This window comes from Arachis ipaensis, chromosome B03 (genome assembly GCF_000816755.2).
Source record: "Arachis ipaensis cultivar K30076 chromosome B03, Araip1.1, whole genome shotgun sequence".
NCBI lineage: Eukaryota > Viridiplantae > Streptophyta > Magnoliopsida > Fabales > Fabaceae > Arachis > Arachis ipaensis.
Window position 1 is genome coordinate 107,630,933 of NC_029787.2, and position 9,651 is coordinate 107,640,583.

Here is a 9,651-nt window from a genome sequence, read left to right on the forward strand (position 1 = left end):
TGCAAAGCGAGCAAATTGCTTATCCTGCTCCTCTTTCCGGAGTTTTTGAGGATAAGGTATCTTGGCTTTATATTCCTCAACCTTAGTGGTTAAAGAAGACTTTTTAGAGGGGTTGTTATCAGTACTTGTGTGTGTCTGATCCCTCACTGGCAATTGAGTACCAGAGTCAGAAGCTGGAGTGACGTTAGACGCCAACTCACTGTCTGTTCCTGGCGCCTGAACGCCAGAATTGTGCCCATTTTGGGCGTTCAACGCTGGATTATGCCTCCTTTGGGCGTTCAACGCCAGATTCTTGCCCTTTTCTGGCGTTGAACGCCAATCCTGCCTTGTTTCTGGCGCTGAAACCTTCAAAAACCAAAATTTTTTTAAGAAAGATTATTTTTGAAAACACCAAACTTAAAGTTTGGCACAAGATTTAATAGAAAAATTATTTTTGAAAAAGGTTTTTTTTTTTTAAAAAATTATGATAGCCAATTATCATGAACATAAACACCACGTTCTAAATAACTGAGCTATAAGTTTAAAGTATTTTAACAAGGGATAAATAATAAAAGACTCTAAACCAAAAAAGGAAAGATTTTTCCTAATCTAAGCAACAAAATAATCCGTAAGTTGTTCAAACACGAACAATCCCCGGCAACGGCGCCAAAAACTTGGTGCACGAATTATGAATTACACTTTTCACAACGCGTACCACTAACCAGCAAGTGCATTGGGTCGTCCAAGTAATACCTTACGTGAGTAAGGGTCGAATCCCACGGAGATTGTTGGTTTGAAGCAATCTATGGTTATCTTGTAAATCTTAGTCAGGAAGTCAATTATGTTTATCAATTGAATTGTGAATAACCAGTAGAGCATAAATTAAAGGTTACTTGTTGTGCAGTAATGGAGAATATGTTGGAGTTTTGGAGATGCTTTGTCTTCTGAATCTCTGCTTTCCTCTGTCTTCTAATTCATACACGCATGTCCCCCTATGGCAAGCTGTGTGTTGGTGGATCACCGTTGTCAATGGCTACCTTCCATCCTTCCAGTGAAAACTACGCTCACGCGCTCTGTCACAGCACGGCTAATCACCGGTTGGTTCTCGATTCGGTTGGAATAGGATTTACTATCCTTTTGCGTCTGTCACTAACGCCCAGCCTTCAGGAGTTTGAAGCTCGTCATAGTCATTCAATCCTTGAATCCTACTCGGAATACCACAGACAAGGTTTAGACTTTCCGGATTCTCATGAATGCCGCCATCAGTTCTAGCTTATACCACGGAGATTCTGATCAAGGAATCTAAGAGATACTCATTCAATCGTATATAGAACGGAGGTGGTTGTCAGGCACGCGTTCATGAGCAGTCCTTTTTCAGCCTGAATCAGATTTTTGCTCAGCTCCTTCAATTTCAGCCAGAAAAATACCTGAAATTACAGAAAAACACACAACTCATAGTAAAGTCCAGAAATATGAATTTTTCCTAAAAACTACTAGGAATAGACTAAAAACTAACTAAAACATACTCTAAACTATATGAAATTATCCCCAAAAAGCGTATAAAATATCCGCTCATCAGGTATTGAGATGTTGTGTTTGGGTATGATAATTGTGGCTTAGGTAGTGTGTATGTGAATATTGAAGCTTAATTGGGATTTTAGAAAGCTTGGAAGAGGGCTTTAGTGTGCAAAAATCTGTTCTTAGAGGTGTTGAGACCTTGAGAGCATGTGAAAAAGTGGTTTAGAAGTGCTCCGGCTGAGCGTGGAAAATCGGCTAAGGTATGGTCTCGGTTTTCTGTATCTAAAAAGTAATGTGGTGTGAAAACTTAGGCTAGAGGCTCTAAGATAGGCATTGAATTGTTGATGTTGTGGAATGGTTGAGATATATGATGTGATCATATATGTGATTATGAATATTGATTCCTTGATGGTGTGATGTGTGAGAAAAATGCATGTTATGATATATGCTTGATAAATGATTGAGGTGGATTTGTGAGTGAAACCATGTTGATGGTGGGTATGATATTGACTATGTATAATGATGGTTGATTAGAAATGATATTATTGGAAATTGGGATGAGGAATGATGTATGACATGTTAATATGTTTGAATTTTTAGCCATTTGATTGAGATGTGTTAAAATGGTGGCATGGTGGTTGTGATTTTTGATAAAAATATTAATGTATGAGTTGAGGAGGCTTGATGTTGATTTTTGGTATGTTTTGGTTGATTTTAAAAAGGGATGAAATTGGTTTATTTTCAAAATGGCATTTTGTGGTTTTGTATGAAAATATGGTTTTTGGGCATATTTTGATGGGAAATAACTTGGACTCCGAATCCCTGTTTTGTGCCAAACTGTTTAGAAATGAAATTGGATCCAGGATGTTCATACCGTTCGAAGAACGGGCGAAAAATGACTTAAAATGAAAAAGTTATGTCCGTTGGAAGATTGGGGGTTTAATTGGCGAAATTATGCAGCTTTTAACTTAGAAAAATTTTTACCAGAATACTCCCCATGCGTAGGCGTGCCTGACGCGTACGCGTCGTTTTCCAAAATGCGTCATCCACGCGTGTGCGTGGCCCATGCGTGCGCGTCGATGCACTGCACCAAATGCCCAGCCATTTTTTCGATAGTTGTGCCAGAATTGTGCCAGTTTTGTGCATGGGGGCACAAACGCACCCACGCGTATGCTTGGCTCACGTGTAGGCATTACTTGGTTGTTTTTTCACCGACGCGTGCGCGTGGGCGACGCATACGCGTGGCCCTGTTTTCATCCCAAAGTTGATTTTTGAGTTTTAAAAGCCAAATTTCATACTTCTAAGTCTCCGATCTCACCCCCTTTATGTCTTAAATCATTATAATATGCCTAGCAATGGGAAATGGGCTAGGGGATGTGGTAACTTGTGAATGAAGAAAGGAAAAACTTATAATCAATGATGATCAAAGATGACTATATGAGATACGGAGGATAGCAGTGGAAGTGCTGTCTGTGCCATGAGCCGATAGGCTGTATTTGTTAATAAATTGGCTGGTTTTGGATTGAACTATGAGCCAGATGGCTGAGTTGTTGCTGGGTTACGGCGGAGCCATTATTGATTATGGCCGAGTATAAATGCATATATGTTATTGAATGAAATCTGAATGTTGCACTTCCACTATCTGAGATACGAGTTTCCCTGGGTGAAAGTAGTGGCTAGCCATCACGTGCTCCAGGTGGAGACTCGATACTCTACTGAACCTATGTCGTAAGTGTGGCCGGACACTGTGAAAGTTCTGGATGAGCTCGCCTTCGTGAATATACACCAGTGAGGGTGTTGGATATGGATTATGATTATGATCATGATTATGTTGAGCATAACTCGAGTTGGGGATGCACGACAGAGGGACAGTCCAATGGTTAGCTATCAGGACTTGTAGGGTTGGTTATATAACCGACAGATGATATCATCAGCTGTTAAGGACAGTCATTCATCATATGCATATTATGTGAATTGTTTGGAATTGCCTAATTGACTGCATATTACTTGCTAATTGTCTAGATGCCGTATCTGTTTCCTATTTGTATATCTCTTGTCTTAAATTACTGTGTTTGCAATATTATACTCCTACCTGTGGTTGGGATGTTTGAAGGACTTAGAAAGGGAAGTAATAGATAGACTGAAGAATCTTTAGTCAGTTGCCATTTATGGATTATCTTGTTTATAAGCTTTGATTTATCTGGAGGAAGTTCTAGGATTGCCTTTGGCTTTCCCAGGACATTACATGTTAGATATGTGGGTACTGTTACCATATTGAGAACTTCTGGTTCTCACCAATGCGAATTTTGTGGTTTTCAGATGTAGGACGTGAGACTTCTCGCTGAGGCATGCTGGAGACTTCTGGATAACGAAGATACTTGTTCCTTGGGACTTTACTTTGGTTTTATGTTTTCACTTAGATACTTTTATCTCCACTAAATAATGTATATAAATATACTGTTTTGACTCCTCTTAGAGGTGGTTTTGGAGAATAGGTTTTGATAGTTTGTCCTCGGGGTTTCCCTTGGGTGCTTACTTTATATATTTGTATATACTTCTATGCTCGAACCGGTTATCTTCGCAATCGAATTTTAAGTTTTGATATTCCTATTTTTGACTCTTTTTTGTGTATATATAATCTCGCGTTATCTTATCCTTGTTCTTTATGTTATCAATCGGAGTGTTGCGCTTTCGAGTTACGATTTTGTTTTATTCCCTTTTTCTTCAAAGGCTCCTAGTTATAAACATTTTTCACACAACTATACGTACTAAATTTTATTTTTAGAGGTCGTAATACCTTGCCATTCTCTGAATTATGACTTAAGCATAAGACTCTGTATGGTAGGGTGTTACATTATGGTATCAGAGCAGTTCGTTCCTGTAGAGCCTGAGGGACAGACTAACTATGCTTCTGCGTATTCTCTGTATGTGTGTTATGTGCTATTAGTATATCTAATTGATATAACTGGCATAAACATTCATGAGCATGCATTTGGGACTTTGAAGCACTAGACTTCCGATATTGAGACTGATCAACTTAATATCGATTGTTTGGTGTGTATAGGAACCAGATGGCGCCTTGTAGATGTGGTCGAGGTCATGGGAGAGGCCGTACTAATACTCAGGGACCGGGAGCTAACCAAAATAACCCGGTAGATTTTATGACGACATTGGAGAATATGGCTGTTGCTATGCAGGCCACTGCTGCGGCCCTTGGACAATAGATGAACAACCATGGCAATGATGGAGGTGGAGCTCAGGGCCCGATGACACTGGCAACATTTTTGAAGGTTAATTGATGAGTCCATATTTGACGATATATTTTAGCTTGAATTGGATGGATTTCATCACATAAACTCACACTTATTCACCAAAATAGCATACTTTTGTGTCTGATCCCTAAATTGAACCTAAATGTGAAAACATGCGTTTTCGTGCTTAAATTGAGCAATTTAATCCCACTTTTATTCCATTCGATACCGTGATATGTTTGTTGAGTGATTTCAGGTCCTAGAGGCAAGAATGGTTTGGTAGAAGTGGAAGAAAGCATGCAAAAAGGGAGAAAATATGAAGAAAACAAAAGAGAAAAGCATTTCAGCCTGTGCCCACGTACACCTTCTATGCCCACGCACAGGCTGTGCCCATGCTCAGGGCAGAATGGAAATCAGGACCTGTGCGTCCGCACAGGTCTGTGCCCACGCACAGGAGAAAAATCAGCAAGTGTGTCCATGTACAGACCTGTGCGTCCACACAGGTACCAGCGCGTGCCTCCAATAAAATTGCATGTGGACTCGTGTTTTGGGGGCTTTTTAGCCCATTTTGAAGGCTTTGGAGCATATTTGAAGGGGGAAGCAACCATATATCATACCATACACTACCATACTTCATGGAAGAGTTTTTAGGAGTAGTTTTAGGGTAGTTTAGTTTTGGGATTTCTCTCTTAGGGTTTTAATTAGGTTTTCAATGTAGCATTTTATACTTCAATTTTGGCTTTGGATTTTCCTTTCTAATTGTAAGTATTTCTTTAATTCCTCTTTTATTGCACTACTTGTTCTACACTTTCTTGCATTCTCATTTTCTTTATCAATATACACATAGTTTTGCAATTTTGATTTCTAGTTAATGAATTTGATGTTTGATACTTGCTTCATGTTTGTTTGAGTTACCTTGCTTGCTTGTTATTATTTATGGTTTATAGCTTTCATTAATTTACCAATTTTGCTATGTTTTATGTTTATGCCCTCTATGTGTTTGATGAAATGCCAATTTTGATTATGGGGTAATTTCCACCCCTTGGCTTGGGAGAAATGAGTGTATGGATTACTAGAGCCATAATGTCCAATATTTAGTGATAATTCTTGGGTTGTTAATTGTTCTTGTTTCAACTAACGCTAGCTTTTTACTACGGTAATTCGTAAGTTAGCTAGGAATTGTGGATTAATAACAATTATGCTCACTTAACTTATCCCTCGATGTTAAGGGTTGACTTAGTGAGATTAATCCATCATAATTATCATAGTTATGGTTATGGCAAGGAAGGGATTCCATAACTCATCCCAAGTCAAGGTTTCATTTTTTTTTGAACCACTTTTCAATCACTTCATAGTTTTACTTGTCCATATTACATACATGGTTCTTTTATTCCTTTATTAGTTTATTAATTGCAAATTTTGTCTAGTTCTTTTATCTCTTTATTTGTTTGCTTCCTTATTATTGAGAACACCCCTTGTTTTTCACAACCAAAATTGTGCACTTGTTGGCATTAGTTCCTAGAGAAGACGACTCGGGATTTAAAACTCCCGGTTATTTTGTGTTGATTGTGACATCTTTTGGATTACAATTTGATTGATGATCAATGGTTGGGTTTGGATTATACTTGCAACGTCAATCCTATTTTTAGTACGAAAATCCAAATCTATACAATTTGGTCCTCTATCAAATTTTGGCACCGTTGCCGGGGAGCTAGCGTCTTAAGTGCTATATTTTGGTTGTAAATATGTCCATAGTGTGAATAGATACTTTTTGGTTGTTTGGTTATTTTTGCTATTAATTAGGATTTTGTTTCTTTTGTTAATTGATGTCTTTAGTTTTTATTTTCAATTTTCTCCATGAGTTATCACCCTCTTGGTTTGGAGTTTGGTTGTGGTTACTTTGTACGCATGTTCCTTATCGCGCCCTCTGTGCGGCCGCACAGGCTTGTGCGTCTGCACGACAACTTGCAACCACTCTGGTGGGAGCATTGGCACAGCCTGTGCGCATGAACCCCTACTCTTTTCGCCCTTGTGCGTGTACACAGACCTATGTGTGCACGCACACATGATCCTGCTTACAAAAAAATCTCCTGTGCGAACGCACACCTTGGTGCGTGCGCACACTTCTATATCCCCGTTCTGTTTGGAGCACTCGCACACCTTGTGCCAGTGCATCCCTCCCATTTTCACCTAGTGTGCATATGCATACATGTCTGTGCGTACGCACAAGTGCTGTTTTGGTCAAAATTTTTATTTCTTTTCCATTTAAGCCCTAAGCACTTCCGCCACTTCCATCCCTCTCTTTTCTTGCCTTTTCCAAGTTCTTTTCTACTTGTTTTACTTCGTTTTCATTGCATCTCATTTTTGTTTTAGTAATTATATTTGTTTTACTTTAAGTTGTTTGTTAGGTAAATAAATTGCAAGTGTTTGCTTGTTGTTTGATTGGGTTGCTTGTTGATTGAATTTCATCGATACACTTATACTTTGCCTTCAATTACTAGCACCTACTTGGATTTGCACATTACATTTTGTTGCATATTAGGTGAAACTTTTATGAGTGCATATGAAATTTAGTGAATTGAATTAAATTGCTTGTTCACCATGGATTTTAAGTCAATATAATCACATCACAATGTCCTTATTTCTTGTTAATGCCTTGCATTTGTTTGAGTTGACTTAACTTGATTCTATTAAGTTGGTCACCTTTTTGTAACAAACACCTTAACCATGTGATTATTTGATTATGCCTAAGGATGAATAAGTAGTTCTTCTTCATCATTGAATTAGTTATTGCTTGTTGTGCTATTTTATTAATTTTGCGCTTTTGCTTGCACAATTTCAATATCCAATATCAAATACTCAATTCACTTTTGTGGTTACCTAGGTTTGTTGGTGCCTCATCTCTTGCTTATTCTCTAATAGCAACCTAGGCCATCTAATTGAGGAACACATGCTTACTTTTTGATTGTGTGGATGCCATTTTAACCGGCTGTTGTGTGTGTGTTCCAACCGCACGCATAATTGGAATACACACATGGCTCATTTTTCTATCAAACTACACCACTATGCAAAAGTCCTCAATTAGATGCTTATTTACTCCCTCCTTTACCTTTTTGTGCTACTTGCCCTATGAATTCTAATTATACTTTATGCATTCTTTTTGAGGATGAGACATGAAGGCAAGAAGCCAGAAGAAGAGGAAGAAACTGAGGATGGAGATGCCAATAATACATTGGACTTGGCGGTTTTCACACAACCCAATCCCCCGCATCCGCCAGCTGAAGATGGAGGAACTTAGAGACATTCTTCCCGGATCGTGTTCGTGCACGGAGGACCGTGCAACGCTTAAGTGTGGGGGAGGATTCGTCATTTTAGGGTGTAAACTTTCTTTTCCCAAATACTTTGCACTTTATTTTTATTTCTTTTAGTAGGTTTCTTGTATATATTTGGAGTATTTTTTACTGTTGCATTGTATTTTCTTTTAGTATATATATCTTAGCTTATGCATAGTTTATTTCTAGCTATTGCATGTTGCATTTTGCATCTTTTACATGGTATATATTTTATAGATAGAAGTTGTGATTGGATGATGTGAATAGTATAACACCTAGTTCAATTTTGTCCTAATTGTTCATGTTAGTTTTTGCGATGTTGAAAATTAGGAATAGAACTAAGAAAGGTCTTGAAATTGCATCTATCACGTCATACATACATATAGGAATAATTTTGGTGAAAAACAACAAGGATTTCCAAGAATTTTCTTTCAAGGGCATTCTATTGAATTGATTTGGAAATTGTTTTTACACTTACTTGAATGATTTCTTGATGGAATATAGAAGAGGAAAGAACAAATACCTTGTGAGTTTTTGAGCTATATTTAGTGGTTACACATTATAACTACAAATTTTGTTCATTATGTGCTATGCTCCTTCTATGATTGTAATCTTGGTTTTGCTTGATTCTTTATTTCCAATATTTGATGTTGTGATTGCATTTAGCATGATTGAGGCCATCTTTGAATTAATCTTACTCACCCATATAGCCTTACCCTTGCATCTACCCTTGTTAATCCCTTTTGAGCTTTTTAATCTAATTATTAGCACATCACAGCCCTAAGTAAAAAACTATGAATAACTTTAAATTGAATCTTTGATTAGCTTAGGTTAAGGTGTGTGCGTCATTTAAGTGTGGGGGAAATTTTGGGAAACATTGGTAGAGAAAAATTTTGTTTTGAGAAATTATTGAAAAATTTGGAAAATGGGTGCACATTCATGTATCAATTTGCTTCAACCATATGCATTTGTCATAGAAAAAGAAAAAAAAATAAAAAAATGAAACGAAAGAAAAAAATAATAATAAGAGGGGACAAAGGTTGCCCCAAAGAAAAAAAATGAATAAGAAATGCATATGTGTTTTGAATAAAATTAAGGCATGAATGTGTGTGAAAAGAAGTAATGGGTGGCAAGGATGCATTGTTGTGATTTGATTGATATAGGTTGAGTTGGATACTTAAGCTAATCAAAGATTCAATCTTTTAGTCCACTTAGCCATATATTCATCTTACCCTTATCCCAACCCCATTACAACATTCTAAAGACCTCATGATACTTGCATACATGCATCAAATACTTGTTGATTGTTAGATGAAAAGCAATTCCTTGAAAGCATAATTAAAGGAGACTTGAGTGATTAAACCCTAAACACCGAGTGATTAGAGTGCATACACACCTAGTGAGGGTTCGATCACTCAATTCTATGATTCCATACCTTCTTATCATGCATTCTTGCAAGTTGCTTCTTTTTGATGAGTTGAATCAATTCTTTAGATTTTGATTGCATTGAGCTACTTCTTTACATAGCTCTATATGTCTATATACTTGCTTGGAAATTTGATTGTTTGTTT